This window comes from Excalfactoria chinensis, chromosome 7 (genome assembly GCF_039878825.1).
Source record: "Excalfactoria chinensis isolate bCotChi1 chromosome 7, bCotChi1.hap2, whole genome shotgun sequence".
NCBI classification, from domain to species: domain Eukaryota; kingdom Metazoa; phylum Chordata; class Aves; order Galliformes; family Phasianidae; genus Excalfactoria; species Excalfactoria chinensis.
In genome coordinates this window covers 15,934,029-15,951,827 of record NC_092831.1, presented here as the reverse complement: position 1 = coordinate 15,951,827, position 17,799 = coordinate 15,934,029, and the positions used below count along the sequence as shown (strand labels likewise).

Sequence of the window (17,799 nt, the reverse complement as noted above, 5' to 3'; positions counted from 1 at the left end):
CAGCTTTTTATGATTACACAAGTCTTTTTTTAAAATTGGCAAGATTTTTGTTGCTCTCAGGCCTTCTCCCTTGCCTGCATTCACCTCAGGATATTCTTTTTAATTTGATGATGTTTTTGAAGGATAAGCTTTGAAGTTCTGCCCATAAAGAGAGGCTTTCTTCCTTATGCTAGCTGCAGTATGGAAGTGACCTCAAATCTGTGTACAAAAATGCAAAAAATTGTGATCGTTTTTGCTTCAGGTGTGGCTAATGGCTATCTGGCTGTTCTTCTGAAACAGCCTGGAACTCTTGCATGATAGGAAGCTAGAGCCGTTTCTACGGATGTCTTTGAGTGATGTTTGAAACTTATTCCTTGTTATTGGGAGAATGAAAACATGGCAGCGAGGAGAGGTGAATAGGTTTGAGGCCACTGGCTCGTAGAGTTCTAGTTTGTAGAGTGAGGGTGAACAGAGATTTCAGGTGAATTTACATCTCTTGTTTGTGTCTTGTTCTCCTGTCATCTACATAGATAGCTGCCATTAGCTTTACTTTCAGCTTAATACTGATATTTTTTAGCATCTTAAAAAGAGATTCATGTTCCTTTTGTTCAGATTTTGAAGCATTGATGCACTGTAGTAAATTTGAGGGAACTGAGACAAATCTAAGAGGTATCTTACAAAATGAATTACCTGCTGCTTGTCCCCAGCCTAACTTACACTATTAAGGACAGTAGCAGAAGCTGTGATGTAGGTTATGTTCAGATCTACGCACCTTCTGGACACTGAAATTTCTACTGCTGTTGCTATATTGGTGGTACTTCTGTCTGTCCTTCCATCTTTACTCCCACACCAGCCCCTTTTTTGACTAGTGAAGACAAGTTCTCTAGTTCACTTGAATCAGGGTTATTACTTTCTAAATGAGAACCTTGCTGTATATTGATAAAGGTAATTGCCTTAATGCTTCCACTTATGCTTTGCTGGTATGCTGCTTATCCCTTCCTTGAGTGTAAATCAGTTTTTGTTTGTTTGTTTTAAAAAAAGTAGTAGCTATAATTAGAAACACATTCCTCATTTTATTAGATTTTTGTGGATTACATTCAACAAGTGAAAAACTTCTTCTAAAACCGTTTTGAGCAATTGCAGTGGTTAACAGTTAAGCACTCTCAATAGTTCTATTTCTAAGAGGTGACAGCATGCAAGTGGAATGTTCATGAGTTACTGCATGGGCACAGAGTATGCGTGTAAATCATGTACAAAATGCTTCTTGGCTAGTTCCTTCATGGGTAGTGGTGTGGAAAAGTGATTTTATGACAGAATTCTGACTTGTGGTAACACAGGATACAGAATTATTAAATGTTTAAAGTAGTCAGAGAGGTATCTAATAAAAATATTAATTTTTTTTTAGGCATTTTACTGAGATTCTCTGTTATTCAGAGAAAACTTCTAAATTTCAGGAGGATTCACAGAAGTAATTTCAGAGCTTGGGAATCTTTGCTTGGAGGGCTTTATGAGATCTTACAGCTTAGGTCATTCAATCAGTATTCCTGTTCTTTCCTCTGAAAGCCAAAACTCCTCTTCCTCTGAATTTTCTTGGGTATTTTTACATGACTTCTCAGGTGGGAGGAGTATTTTTACTTTAGTTTGTAATCGTGAATCACGTTGTTTTAAAACTCTCAGTATATTAGATTGATGTAGTACATAAATGTAGATACCACATCAGAATTTTTAGAAGAGTTGGGAAGATAAGAAATGCTTGCTAAACTGGATAGTATTGTTTCTTATAATGAGAATGAACTTTGTTAGAGGAACTCTGATAAATGAAGCCTGTAGGCAACCTACCCAGCTGTACTTTAAGATGAAAACAGGATGTTGGTTGTATTGCTGGAGGACTACTGTATAAATCAAAGGATATGCTGTTATTGCTGTGTAAGGAAGCTGTTCTCCCTTGGAGTGGTTCTGTGTATAAAAGAATTGTAATTGCCATGCTTATCAAGGCTTGGCAGTTCTCCTTTTCCAGTTGTGACCTGGTGAATCCACCTTTGGTACATGACTTAAAATGTTGCCAGTTATTTTAATCCCCTATTCAATAGGACAAACAAAGTGGTTATTTTTATCTCTTTATGGCTCCTTAGATTATAGAAATAGAAAATTCCTTTCCCATATTCAGGCCAAGGGTGGTTTACTAGAGGGGATGTGGATTGTGTCCCTGGTGCCTGTTAAGTTTTGCCAGTTCCAGTTGTGTTACTCTGCCATGTCATCTGGAATTGGCTGAGTATAGAGAAGAGGCTTTTTTTGTGCAGTTACTTCTGCCTAATTTGTGGAGGGACAGCCTTATCTGGGGTTAGAAATTAATGTATTTGAAAATGTTTGTTGGTCAGTTATTAAATGTCTTGATGTCTTTAACTGGTGTTTGTCAGCCACTTGGAACACATCTTAGGAGGAGAAGCTGATGGAACTAGGATTAGTCAGTCTTGAGAAGAGGAGGCTCAGGGGAGGCCTTGTTGCCCTCCACAGCTGCCTAAAGGGAGGAGGTAGTGAGGTGAGGATTGGCCTCTTTTTCCCAGGTAGCCACAACAGGACAAGAGGTAGTGGCCTTAAGTTGTGCCAGGGGAGGTTCATGTTGAATATTTTGAAAAATTTCTAATCAGAGAGTGTTGTAGTATTGCAACAAGCTACCCAGGGAGGTGGTGAGTTCACCATCCTTGGAGGTTTTCAATAAGAGGGTAGAAGAGATGCATGGGGAGATGTTTTAATGAACATGGTGGTGATAGGTTGGCGGTTAGACTAGATGATATTGCTGGTCGTTTCCAACCTTAATGTTTCAATGATCAAATGAGGATACATAGTAATTTAGGATAGACCAGTGATTTTTGGAAAATATATGCAGTTTTTAGTAGTCATACCCTGTGTTCATTAAAGCCAAATTTCAAATTCCTGCTTTTCATATAAACACATGATGCTCATCCACAGGCCAGAAGCCTGGTATCAGGAGACATGCCATGAAATACCACGGATGTGACCTTGTAACTGGTGGATTTCAAGAGCAGTAAGAATTATTTGAACTGTTCCAGTACTCTGAATGCCTCTTTACTACCAGAATTATTTTCTTAAACTGGCCATTGAATGAGGTTGTGTTCTGGAGTTCTTGACTCAGGTGTGCACTTGCACAGACAGAAGTGGCTGTGCAGGTTGTTTTGTAACTTCAGTTGTCTACACACGTCTGTTACAACTCTTCATCCACAAAAAAGTAGCTATGGCTTTTGATTAGTAACTTAAACCTTAGTAAGCATGTAAAGTCCTTAATAGGGCACTGATTTTGCAGAGCTACTTATGTTCTAGTGAGATTTTTTTTGAACAAATTGTTTTGGAACATATGACTTTTTGCCTTTTTTTTTTTTTTTTTTTTTTTTTTTTTTCTGTCTTCTGTAGTGCATTATCTGCACTGATTTACTCCTTTCCTCCAGGAAACACATTTCAATTACAGATCCGGTCTTCTGTTTGTTTAGTTCCTGCTGAAATGGGGTCCTCTCTGACCTTACAATTAACAGAAAAATAACTGATATCCTGGGAATTAAATCAAGCAGGAATTTAGTACTGGAAGCTGATAAATTCTGATGAATTCTTTTACTAATCAAGCTTCCGTTTTCACTTGTGAAGAGCCTTAGTAATAGTAATATAAATAAATAAAGATTAAAAAAACAACACAAAAGGAGCATGTTCTTTATCACATCTCTGGTGCTTTGTGAAAGACTTTTAATTACAGTGGTCAAGTTTCACTCGTGAAGTGTTAGCTTTGTCCTTAGGAAAAGTTCACGTTTATTTTATGGAAGGTATGCTAACCCTGGCCTGAGCCATTTGCATCTGACCTGTTTTGGCTAATTGCATTTAATGTGGAATATTTGCATTTCATGTTTGCTGTTCATAGTCCTGATTGATAAACCCCAGTTTTTGTTTCCAAGTGGTCTCCTGGTGTAAGGATGCTTGCTGTAGTTCATGCAATACTGAGATAGTAGGAAGTTCAAGGGATTGCTCAAGTGGCTTTTCAGATTTTGCTTCATAGGCAGGGGAGTGTAGTAGTAAGTATGATACATCCTACGTAGCACTTCTGGGAATTTTGAAACTTGTTTGTTGAATAAAACACAAACTTCTGATTCCTTATTTGCACTTAGCTGCAGTGAAAATCTGGTATTTAGGTGAAATCTTTAAGTATGAAAGGTGAAAGTCTGTGCTTCAGGGAACTTGGACATCAGTCAGTAAACAAATAACCAACATTCATAAAATGTGCCCACCCCCCTTAATAAGTAGGCATTGCTGCTTGTCTGAAAAGGCTGAAAGTAGAATGAATGATTTTATTATCACCTTCCTTACAGCCATGTGGTTATGTCATCAGCTCCCAAACCAGCTTGTAGCCCATAGGCTTTTACAAAACAACTAGAGGACAAGCCTATTCCAGCTGGTTTGTATTGGTTGCAAGGCTAGCATTTGCACTGCTGATTGAAAGACCTTTTTAGGAATCTACAAATTAAAAAATGCTGCAACCACTGATCTAGATTAGTAGACTTACTCAGGATTCAAGAATTTAGCTGTAATGTCTTTTTCTGTTTTCAGCAAATGCAAATTGTTTTCTCCTTTATTTGGAAGAAATTAATCAGAGGTTAGCTGAGCTGTGGATAGCAGAAGGCATGGGTTAGAGTGTGTCTTTATGAGCGTAGCGTTACAGAGTCAGGGAGTTAGTTTAGAGGGAGCTGCGTGGGGTCACCTCATGTCAGCTGTGGCTCAAAAAGCATTAAGATGGTCAGGATCTTATTCAATCACGTTTTGAAAGTTTTTAAGGACAGGAATTTCTCTGACAATGGGTATCATTTGCTAGATAGTGAAGGAAACTTGCAGAAGTTATTTCATGGTCCTACAGCACTGATAAATTTAGTACTCTGTGCATGAACATCATGTGTCCTATTATGAGTCAGTAGGTTTTGCATGCGCCCATGTAGTTATGCTGCAGTGTGCACATGGTGTCACAGGTAGTGAGTTGGAAAAGATACATACTGTGATTTTTTTTATTATTTTTGTTTTCCCCGGGGGGGGAGGGGGAGAAGAGAAGTCTTTGATAGATTCAAGTTTTTGTATTTATTTTAGTACCTGGTCTCTCAAGTCACTCTTCTCATTTAAAGTTGTAGTGGATGTTCTCTTCAGTTTTGTTTTGTCTTAAATTTTGATCCCAGCTCTTTGTTCATAATCTTACTTTGTTTTGTTTAAGCTTTTTGTTTTTGAGCATGGCAGCCATTATTGTACCAGTCCAGCAGTGTGTTCCACAAAGACCGTTTTCATCTCTTGTAGAATGGAGCATTAAATGAGTTTTTGTTAATCATTCTTTTTTTTTTTTTTTTTTTTTCAAGCTGTGTGTCCTGTTCTGGCATTAAATAACAGTTTATGGCTTTTGCAGTGCAAATCCCTGTCCCGAAACATGCAGCAGCAAGAAGATAATGGATGCTGGATGGGTATTTGGAATGCAGCTTGTGTATGGTGAATCTCAAAAGTTTTATTTTAACCTTGTACAGTAGAAGAGGCACAGTCACTGAGGTCATGTACATCAAATCCAGTGAAATAAAGGTGATAACTCTGGGGTCTATTTTGTTTGTCTCTTCAAGTTGTAGTATGTCACAGGTTTTTTTTTGTAAAACAAAACAAAAGAACTGGTAATGTCTGATTCAAACGTAGTGCTTTCATATTTGAAAAGAGGTTTCCAAAACAGGAAGGTGATTTATGTCCCCTGGGCGTCCAAAAGGGAGAGTTCAGGCTGGAATTTAGCTATAAAATGTTCAGATTTTTCAGAGATATCTACATGGTGAAATACAATGGGGCACCAACATCTGTAGCCTGATGCATTGGCAGCTGAGTTTTGTACATACTCCTTCCAGAGTATTGGAAACTTCTGGTCTGCCTTGGACGACTGCCAGCTTGTTTCAGTTTCTATTGTCCTGAGTGTTATATTTTATATACTTTAGGCTAGTATCATAAACAAGTTCCACAGCACATCTTAAGACCTGACTGCCTTGCTGATGGCTCAGATTATTCCTAAACTCTTCTGATAAGAGGACCAGATGAAATGATAGCGAGTCTTAATATTGGTGAATTAAAGGAATTGTGTTGTGCTGTGCTGAAAGAACCTATCCATTAATTAACCTGCCCATGAATCCATCTTGCTTGTGACGTATAAGTAAATTTTGCAGATGAAATAACCTAATTCTAAATACTGCTTGTTTTGTTGATATGATTTACATATATCTATGCATATTCCTCTACACATGCTCGCTCAGTATTCTGAGTTGGGGCATTCTCAGAGCTTAATCTTTGTTTTTTGAAGTAGGAACATTGTAAATATTGTCACTGGTGGTAGTTGCCAACAATAGAAATAGTCCTTTATACATTTAACTAAATGTTAATACGCACTTACCTTGCTACAGCTAAGTGTCTAGAATTCAAAAACACAAACCAGTATGTTCAATGTGCTCTTTCCTTCAGGAATTTCTGGTAACAGCCATCATTGACTGTAGTGTGCAGTTTCGCATAAGCTCAAGATGAGTAGGAAGACTGTTTTTTTTTTAGTCTCAGTTTGTGGTCTCCTTTGCTTCTAGCTCACTTGTGTAAGAAGTATGGGATGGGGGGGATATTCAGCTAGTATTTCTGCAGCAGATCTGCCCAAGTATGAACATGTGGGGACAGTTTCCTTTCTTCTTTCTGTAATTTAAAAAAAGTAAAAGAATATGACTTGGACTGGGCTGAACTTGGGCAGAAAAACAAGAAGATTGAGAAATGATGGCTAGTTCTAGCTGTAAAGTTTGCCTTATAATGTTCTCAGAAGCTTATGTCGTTACGCTCCTATGACAGCCACCTGGTATCCTCATTAGCCACATGTGACCACAGAAAGCTAATTGTACATTTGTAAAGGCTGCTGAATTGCTCTTAAACGTATAATCTAAAAAATGTTTGGCACGGACTGCAGTGTTTCTGTGACAGATGTATCCTTGTACAACCCTGTTGTTCCACATCTCCAAACAGGCAGAAAATAGTATTATGAGCTTAAATGTGATGTTGAGCTTGAGAAAGCATGTGACTACACACACACAAGTAGAGGACTGGCATGAAGAGTGTTATGAACAGATATTTAGCCATGTTAATTAATTACTTTAATTTTTTATTTTTTAATTTTTTTTTAGAAAATAGATTCAGCCAGCCAGGTTCAGTGTGCACTGAACAGCTCAGAGGCATGGTCTAGCAGTTCACAGTGTGATTAAGAGTTGGATCCAGTAAGGTTTGGAGGTTTGGTAGCCTGTTGCTGATCCTTGGATAAAGAAGATGGTGAGAATGTGATAAACCTTACTCAGAGGATGGGATGAAGACAGAGCAGTTGAGAATCATAATCTGCTTCTGTGTCTATGAACCGTAATCCTTAATTTGACACGATTTTAGGTGTCTCCTGGCAAACTCCCACAGCTTGTTTGAGGCTCTCTACATATCTGAAGTGATAAAAAAGCTGCTGTTTATTTTTCTGATCCCAGTCTGTTCATCTGAATCGATGCTAGATTAACTTTGTCTAACAAACGTAATTTCTGTCTGTCCCATCACTTCCAGTACAAAACCACTTACGTATTCTCATCATTGCAGTTACGTGATTACGTCTGTTTTTTTAATGTACATTCACTCCCTAGGTTTTTATGTGTGCAGGCTATATTTTAAAACTGGCAACAGTAGAAATCCAGCAATGAAAATCACTTCTTGATCTGTTGCATAATTGTTGCTGTTATTCATCTGTTTTGAGTAGATGATAGAATAAATTTATTTACCCTAGAAAAATGCAGAATGTTAGCAATAGTCATATGTCATCAAGAAGAGAAATAAAATTGTCAACGTGTGGTGGGGCTTCTGCTGCACTGCTCTTGGACTCTTCCTGAGAGTGATCTATTAATAAAAACAGTTCAAACAGGTGACTATTAATTTTGCAGAATTTGTGCTCCTGCGCCACTCAGTGAAACAGTAGCCTTGGATATGTTTTAACTTAACTGTCAGACATACCACACATAGTAACACACATTTTTGTCTTTTTAAAATCTTGCAGTAATCTGTGGTTTTGAAAACAAATGACACACACAGCTGTGTAGCCAAGAGACCCAGAGAAAATGAGTTCCCATGATCTGTGTATCTGTACTGGTGATGGGGGCCAGAACTTGTTCGTTTTCCAGTGCTTCAGTTGTGCATGGCCTCAAAGGAATATGTGGCTGTGCTCTTCTTGCTGCTGACTTTCCATGGGAATGCAAGAGCGCGTCTCAGTGTTGGATGAGAACAGTTGTGTGTGGGTTTTGTTTTGCTTTGTAAAATGTGTTTTCATATATCTAAATTCCTGTGGGTTGTATGCGAATTTGGGCTGTGTACTGATTGCGCTTTTGAGGAAAAGTGTGAAGTTCTGTGTGATAAGGCAGTTCTTTGTTAAGAGTTAGACATAGATGCTTTGTGGTACAGTGACAAAAGCTATGCAGCCGTTTGAATTTTATTATTTTTGTTCTTGAATAAATTCTTTTGTTCTAGAATATTTGGAGACATGGGGAAATTCTTAGGCATCTGCATAAATAAATTCATATGAGGTATTCTTAACTTTGGATAGCTGAGAGATAAAAACATAGATATTTTTCTAGTGTGGATGAGACAGTGCTAGGAGTGGCTGAATCCTGTCTTTAGTAATTGATTTTTGTGAGATAAAATTGTAGCACTTGATTTTTTTTCTTGTTTTGTGTAGGCAGACACTTCATCAGAAACCCATGTTCTCCAACCCCAAGCAGATAAAACAATGAGCAAAAAACTTTTTCCTTTGAATGTGTTTTTTGTTCTAACTCTGTTAAATACTTGATTTTCAAGAATTATCAATTCCTAGAACTGAGGCTTTGGTGCTGAACACAGTATGTTTTATCATGTTAGCTCTCTTGCTAATTTAATATTTATTAGGCACATGTCCTGAGATTGTTTTTCAAAATGTAGAATGCTTCAGTATATGTGTCATCACAATGGGTAAATAATGGGCTGCAATGAAGTTTATATATCTTTGGAAATCAGTACTATCACATAATGTGTTGGGTAAGGCAGAGGATCATTTTGATTTAGGTCCCACTGAAGTCTCTGCTATGTTGACACATTTATGTGCCAGTGAATTAATGCCATGCTATCTAACAGTGGTAGAATCCCCATATATGAATGGTTTAAGAAGTATGAGGAACAAGCTTGTAGCAGAAAGAACGGCATATTGCTCCTTGGCAATTGAAATGTTTACCAGTCCTCTATTCAGTTTCTGCCCAAGGGAATAACTGTTTTATTTTTATTTTTTAATCTCCAGAAGTCTTACCCTCTGGGATAAGAAAATGTGACAGCAGATGAAATGCATTCTAGTTCATGAGATGATGTAACTGCACTAAAATACAACTTTTTATTATTACTAGAAACACTGACAGTACTAATTGTTGCTGCTCATCCTCTAAAACTGAGAAATTAAAAATGTCTAGGTCTTTAGGTGACTCGAATGATAGTACGTGGTCTTATTCTATCTGTTAGTTTTGAACCTGCAGGAATATCAGGTTTATAATTTGAAGAAGCCTTTTGTTTAAAAATGGAAAGAAACTACTGCAATCCTGGCTGACCTCCAGATCTCCTTTGAATATCGGTTTATTCACTAAGTGAACAGAAATAGCTTTCCTTGTAAGCAGCCAGTTTTGGCTTTTAACTGAAATGGCAGAAGTTTGAAACTGGGGAAGGAAAACAACGCAGCAGAAAAAAATAGACTTGTAAGTCCAGATTTGTGTTACTCTTCTACATCTTATATTTTGTGGGTTTTGATTCTTTTATATGTGAGAAGAAAAGTGTCTTAAAAGGAAGTGACAGTACTGAATACAGCGTTAAGACCTTTTTTCATAGACTTTTATCCACTTTCTGAGAAGATAATGCTGTCCTACCTGATGCTTGAGAGAGAACTCATCACAGAGTTTTGCAAACTCAATATTGATTTAAAAGACAAAATATGAAGAGAACATTACAACTCCTGTATGACAATGCACGTGCTTTGTGCAAATTTGTTAGTTATTTATAATGAACTGGTAAATCAGAAATTCTTGCCAATTCTTAGATTGTCTTTAGAATGTCGTTGTTTTTATTCTATGCTCTTCAAGACCATTTAATATGCTTATAAAATACCATGATATCTTTGCAGTAGACTGTCTCTTTTAAGATATGACTTATGTGCTAGGGATAGCTGAACAAAATAATGAAAAAATCCTGACAAATCGGTTTATTCTTTCATACAGATGGAATAAGATATGTGCCAGTTTGCTTGGAAAAGAAAAAAAACAAACAAACCGTTTCAAAACAGAGCCTACCTGCAGTGCCACCCTGTGGCTTTTTCTGTCATGGCTTCTCTGAAACTAACCAGTTTCTGCTCATCCACCACGAGAAGGGATTGTAGAACTGCTGCAATGCCTGTCCTGCTGGCTGCAGACCCGCTCCAGCTGGGAGCACAGTGCGCTCCCGGCATGTCTCATGTAAGGCAGCAGCGATGTGTCCCTTCTGAACTCACCTAGGGGAAAGAATAGAAGGAGGATTTCTGGGCAATTCATTCATCTGCTGCATTAAATCAACACGCAGTGCTTGTTTTGGTTTTTGGAAAGGAAAGATCAAACCGGAGCAGGAAAGGAAAAAAAGTGCATCCTTTCACATCTATAACTTGGGAGCTTGTTAAGTGGTCTTTCCTGTTCCATATTTTATCAGTGGGTATGCTTTAGGTACATAGTCAGTTGTGGGGAAAGACAGTTCCTTCTTATAACTCACTTGTCTAGGTAGGTTTCTTATGTAGGTCCCTCTGAAAGGAATAGTTCCTGTGTGCCTGTTGTTCCCATGGAAATACATAACACTATCTGTTAGAGCAAATTCTCAGCTACAGGACACTGTTTTTCAACATAGTCACCATCATTATCTGTGCACTTTTACCCATGATGGATGAGAGTCTGTGTGTTGTGCTTGTAAGAAACTGCGCTAGCAGAGGTCACTCACTGTTGCTGCCACCACTGCTGAAATGCAGCACCCACAGCCTTACTGTGCTCACATCCACTGCTGGGTCTCCATAAACACTCAGCAATTGCAAGTGAATATCAGTGGGTGCTGTTTTTTCTGCATGAAGGAATTCAGTTCTGCACCATTGTTTCATTTGCACTTTTGAGTCATTTGCTGTTGTGTCAGACTGCCCCTCTTCTGCCGTCTGCCACATGGCAACAACATGAAACGGAATGTTGGAGGAAAGGTTCAGCCTGTATCACCATACCACCACCATCTGCCTCTGAGGTTGCAGTCCAACATGATAAATTAGCCCTCATATTTTGCGTTCAGGACTTTATGGACTCTATAGACTTTAAAAGGAGAATGAGAGAGAACTTCATACTTACTAGCAATGATGCCATGATCAATGGTTGTATTTTGCCTTGCAGCACTTTCAAGGGTCCAAATCTTAGCAAGGATAAGTACCTGAAGGTTAAACACTGTGGTTTTCAGTGCAAGACTGAGGGTGTTTCACAGCAAGCAAGCATTTGATAAGGAACATTTCAGTGCTCTACCTGCCTAGCCTGCCTTACAGAGCAGAACCAGTTTTATTCCTCATAGCCAGCTTTGCCTTATCAGAATCTCAAGTTGAAAGGCAGGGTTTTCCCTGCATTTCCCTGCATGTCACTCAGCCTGCCAGGCAGGGCAGGGGCCGGGTTGGTTTGTCACTTCTGGGCAGCAGTGGCAGCACTGCCCTCGATGCAGCAGCAGTTCTGCAGGTGCACTATTGTGTCCCACTGCCTGTCTCTGGACACAGGAGCTGATCTGCAGCTGGCTGTGCAAACTTTTGAGTGTTAAAATCTACTGCCCTTATTCTGTAAGAGTTGCTTTTGCAATGCTTTGAATGTGCTTTCAGTATTTTTCTTCCTACAAAAGTCGCTTCTTTTTAGTGAAATGAGCTCTGGTAACCATACATTGCAATACCATCTGAGGCTTTTATTGTCCTGCCCTTTAGTTTTCTGGGTCTTTCTGTGTTAGCATTGCCCAGGCCTGATCTGGCTGCCACAGTTTCCTCCCCTTTACTGAGCTGAGTGCTCACTGCCCACCTGGCTCTGTGGGGGCGTAGGGCCGGGTGCAAACCCAGCTTGGGCTGGCAGAGTCTCCCTGCCTGGCTGCCAGCCTGCTGCAGGGCTTCAGTGCCTTCAGCACAGCCTTGTGCCCTTCCTTAGCAGGAAAGTGCCATCGGTAAGTACCAAGCCGTATATCTCATACGGTCTCTGATAAGCAGCACTTATTTTCAGATTTGTCCTTATTATGGCAGTTGGTTTCTTCTGAGTTGTGTGTTTTCCTTAGAAAGTATGGACACAAACATGAATGTGGGACCAGAGTTCTTATACCATCTTAAAGCCAGAAGTGGAAAGAGCTGGTGCTGCAGCCCATACTTGTGCGTTGTGCCGCTTGTTCTGTGGCACTGCAGATGTAAATGGGGAGAACTAAAAAACTGGTACTTTTTCCAATGTTGGCAGAAAGAGTTTCTTTGTTTGACAATAACCCATTGTATTTTTCTTACATTTAATATAAACGTACTGTGTATATAAGCAGAATGCTGGAGTTCTCACTATTCTATGCTTATTCACTGAAGCAAAACATTTGAAACAGTTAAGACTGTACTGTATTTTCTTTAAACTACTTTGTGTCCTTTAGTGCTTTTGGTTGAATACATCTCTTTATAAGCCTGGCTTTCTGGGCAGTAACAACAAAAGTTTGAAGTGTACCTGAAGGAAGACAACAGAGGTCTTTGATTCTTCATCTTTATTTAGGAAGCTTGTTTGCTCTTTGTATCACTCAGGTTTCTGCAGTAGTGGGACATGTAAGCTAGAGAGTCTGTGTTTTAAGGTAGTTACTGCAGAAGGTACTGCAGAATTTACTCAGGTCACAGAAAGGTGCAATATGAGAACAGCTTCTTTGTATGTGAAATCTTGTTCTTTATTCAGTGAATGTTTCTTGAATGACTCATATAAGTTATGGACAATTCCGATTACTGTTTCCTAAAAAATAAACCAGAATACCGAAAGGTACACCTGCACATACCTTTTCGTGTATTGCAGGTCTCGGCTTGAATCTGTTCTGCATCAGAAATCTAGGCTAGCAAAATATCTCGCTGCATTCTCTGAACCAGAAAAAGATTACAATAAGAAGTGATGTGTTTGATTACTTACTTTTAAAAAACTTTTCTAAGTAGGCAAAAAGTTGAGCTGATGGCCCTGCTATGTCAAATGCTTACAAGAACCTGGTATGATTCACCAGGCAAAGTTTGGTGTAGTATCTATCTCATACAACTGCACAGATGAGACAGGCAGCACAATGCTGTGATGAGCTGTATGCCCATGCAACACAGCATGCTGAACCTCAGCAATAGCTGGCTTGTCTAGTCACAGCTTCATGGCGTCTGTGAGCTCTTGCTGAGGTAGCAGGAGGAAGGCTTCTGCATTCAGGTGAACGTAGCAACATACTAGGAGGGTGTAGCGCGGTCTGTCTTTGCTAGTGCCGCTTAAGCTTGCCGAATGCATTTTTTAATATGTTTACTCTTGACAGAATAATAGTGCAGGCATACCAAAAATAATTTGCTAATGTTTTGCATGCGTAATAAAGCTCAAGAATGACGGCAGCACTTGCGCTTCTTCAGAAAATTGCCTTAAAATTATGATTTCATGTAGACAAAATCAAACATAAGCCTTTAAAGATGCTAACCTGTTACCTTCATGCTCCTTAGAGGTGTGTTCAAGTGGTTTGTCGAGGTTACCATATTGTTTGTGCTGTGTCTAGAATTTGGCTGTATGTTGGAATTGTTTTCAACTCTTTTTGTTGATTTTGAAATATCTTAAGTGTGGAGGAGAATCCGCAAACATGCTTTGCTGCCTATTCCAGGGGTTGGTATGGTATACTCCCAGTTAAGTTGACAGTGATACTGATACCAGATATGTGCTTATCTGTATCAAGGAGCTTGTGTGTGTGCATGTTAAGTAAGAGAGAGGCAGCGCTGCTTTTCTTCCTCATTCCTGTATTGCACATTGCAGTGAACCTGGAGCATATTCTTTCTCAGTGTGCCATGTTTGCTGCTATGAGTTTTTGCTGTTCGCACAGCTGCTTATCCCTTTGGAATGAGCATCCTTCTGTACAACAGTGTAAGCTCCTGTAAAACACACATGAGATCCAAATATTGAGATAACCCATGGAATACGCTGCTCTGAAGAACTGAGGGAGTTGCTGCTGGTCTGTGTGTGTATAGCAGAAAATATGTAAAGTGGTATATCATATGTATTCATTCAGAACAAGAGTCTTGTTAATTTTTTTTAAGGCTACCTCCAAATTCCTTATAGTAATGGTGCCCTAAAAAGGTCTGGCAAAGTACAGCATATTCTGTCAAGAAATGAATGTGATTATGAAAACTTTTATGTGTAACTGGATCTGAATATTTCTGAATTAAAGGGTTGAAGCATGGGATTTTCCAAAGGAAAAAATGACTGTGGGATCTTTATTTTGCCTGTCAGTTTTTCATTAACTTCCTAGAGCCCTGGCAGTGATTTAAGGAAACAAAGGGACTCTGCTGGGAGCTGTACTTCTCTGATCTCCAAAAACATTCAGATCTTTTTTCAATTGTTTGTGTTTGGGTACATGTGATCGGTGAATCCCAAAGTGACATTTAGTGCTTCAAAAAGGCTTTGTGTGCAGCTCCTGCTTCTGTTGGTGAAGGAAAACAATGTTGTTTCAGTTCTTCTTAATGTTGTCTAAATAAAGTGTGAAGGAATGGGAGGGCTCCAGAATCTGACAAAATAGCCTTGTATTGACCTTTAAATAAAAAGGCGTTTGTTAGAAAATCCAAATTCTCTTTCCCTGCAGTTCTCTGACATAAGTGAGCTTGGGAGCTTAAAAGGTGCTTTTTGCCTTGCAGCTTTTGGCTTTCTTTAACTCTGTAAACCAAGTCACAAGTTGTGTTTTTTCTCATCATGTTTTCTTTCATGATAGCTTGGTAGTGGCCAGCCTCTCTGGAATCCGTACCATTTTAAGAAGCGGTACAGATCCCATTGCTCTTTATCTCATAACTCAGTATTTGAGTTGCTCCAGTTGTGCAAGAATGCTGCAGTTTCTCTGTGTAGATCTTTTTTCCTTTTTTCAGCTGCCCCATCCATTAATTTTTTGGGAGCTAGCTCTGCTTGGGTATCAGTTTCACCGTGCCTTAACACATGGGTAGATATGGGTTATCTGCTGGGGATCCTCCGGTGACGCCCAGGGGAGGAGGAGATGGCATGGGTCGGACTTTCATCCCTGCTCTCATTCTGCAGTATTGAGGAACGTGATGATGCAGGCACATTGGCCTGTGGATTGCTGTGAATCTTCCATTGCTAGTTGAACTATCTTGTTGAAGTTGCAGTGTTTGTGTCAAAGAAACAGCTTCTCTCATGGCAGTAACCTGAGTGTGAGATCTGTGGTGAACTGTTCCTTTCATCTTTCTAGATTCTAGATGTAATGGGATGTTGGTGTGCTGCTATGCACGTCATGCTCCAAGCTTCCGTGAAGGGTTATTAACAGGGATTTAAAAGACACCACTAAATTACGTGATAATTAATCAGTGATTTTACTCAATGTATCAGCAATAGACCAAGAAATGTTGATCCTAGCTTTTCCCTAGTGTTTGATTTAATGTGCGTTTGAAGAATTCTTTTAGTGTGAGTCGGTATCTCTAAAATAAAAACAAGCATTGCTGAAACTTCCCAGAGGAGCTGAATTAGGGCTGTTCATTGCTCTCCTGCCTACACACTCTGCTGGGTAAAATAATGCAGTTGTTTCACAAACAGAGGGAGGGTTGTAAAGGTAGCTTCACTGTGACATGAAATCTGTCTTGAGAGCTTTCCCAGAAATATGAATATAGTAATTATATGATTGAACAATAAGGAAACTTATTGGGTTGAGCGGTTCCTCGGGCTATTAACCTAACCACTAGTTAACCAACAGGAAATTCCAGACCTCAAAGTTTCATTATTGCTACATTAAACTGTGAAAATATAAGTGTGTTAATGAGAATTACATTACAGCCATCTGCAGCAAGTTTTTACATTGTGTCAAAATAGGAAAAACATAATATACCATCTGTTACCTAGCCATAATGTATTGCATAAATCAACACAAAAAATATTGGAAAAGTCTTCCAGTTTGCAACTCAAGTTGCGTCTTATGTTGTATCTTATTTGTAGCAGCCACTGGTGCCATGACATTGCCACTGTGGCAGGAGTACCAGTTTACTTCTAGGATATAACTGCAGCATTCTGAGGGGAAGAGCTGACTTCTTGGAATGATCGATTTTGGACAGTCGACCCCTCAGCTTTGTTGTCTTTTCCCTCAAACATGTGTGAATCCCTCAACCCAAAAGCTGACTATTCCCTTGCAATTTGCTGTTTCTTTTGGTTTTAAGTATCTTTTTTTTTTTTTTTTTTTTTTTCTTCTGGAGAAAGTTTTCTAGTATCCCCTCTTTCTCTTAACAGTGAGCATGATTCGAAGCATTTCACTGTTGTGCAGGCTTCTGCTGTGCCTTTTAATCTTAATGCTTTTATGTTCTTTCATGATTTTTTTTTTTTTGTTTTTGTTTTTGTTTTTTTTCCTTTCTCCATTATTTTATGTTCCTCTATAGAGTTTAATCCATGCAGAGTTTCCCATCTCCCTTAGTTTGTGTTTCATGGGAAGAAAACCAGCACAATAGAAAATACCAAAAACAGCAGTGGATTAATGAGCTGTATCCATAATGATGAGATGAAATGTTACTCAGCAAGGTCTAAAATACCGTGAACGTTTGCATGTTTCCTTCTGTGCTGAGTCAACAGAACAGTAATCTTTGGTGTGAAAATGAGGATAAAAGGTTTATTGAGATAGAAGTGGAAGAGTCATGCTGCAGTTTAAGGGAAGTCATGTTGTGGCAGGTAGCCCAAAGTATGGGTAGGTGGCCTAAAATACAGTCATTTCGTCCCCTGAATAAGGGTGTGGATTTTTTTATTATTTTTTTTTTTTTTGAGCAAACATTGTTATTTTGTCCTTAATTTGCACAGCTGTGGTGAGAGTTTGTAAGCACTAGCTTAGTGTTCAAGTTAAATTAGCAAAATCTGTTTATCTGCAGACTCTGATGCAGCAAGCACGGCTGGAATAAAGAAAGGAACTCCTTGTGTAGCAGTATACCTGCAGTGTAAATGTCTTATTTAATGCTATAGAAAAAACTTAAGTGCTGTGCTGACCAAATGGCTGAGGGGAAACCAGCTGACATTTTTTTCTGGCCTTAGATTTAGTTTCTGCTAGTCTCAAACAAAGAGCATTTTAAGAAAACTAAGTAAGTGCGGCGTATGATGGTGAGCTTTGCATGGCTACCCAATAATTTGCACAAAAATAAGAGTTCCAAATGCTTCTCAGCTAGAATTTTTAGTTTGGTGTATTAATAGACTAGCAAAGAGGCTGAATAGTGACCTGGCAGTTTTAAGACAGTAAAAATCTGTTATTCATGGTAATTAGAGGAGATGTGACTGTGAAAACCTAGAAGAATTTTACAAAACCAAGTGACTGGATAATGAAATGAGATGAAATTCAGATAAATTCAGTAGGAATCTGTTTGTTGTGTGAATTGGTAAAGAAATGAAAAGAGAAGACATGATTCTGGCCCTTTATAAATCTGTAATGGCAATATGATGAACAGTTCTGGTCTCTGTCTTCTCC

General features: G+C 38.9%; 1 protein-coding gene across 6 annotated transcripts in view; it reads left to right on the top strand.

Moving 5' to 3' along the window:
* Nucleotides 1-17,799, top strand: part of COBLL1 (cordon-bleu WH2 repeat protein like 1) — a 75,224-nt gene that overhangs the window by 9,911 nt on the left and 47,514 nt on the right. Inside the window, exon 1 of one of the 6 annotated variants that reach the window (XM_072342061.1) lies at nt 12,230-12,291. The exons of the other annotated variants lie outside the window; for them this stretch is intronic. The gene's annotated coding sequence lies outside the window, so the exon portion shown is untranslated. Of the gene's footprint in view, nt 1-12,229; nt 12,292-17,799 lie in introns of those variants that run through there. 6 annotated transcript variants of the gene reach the window in all.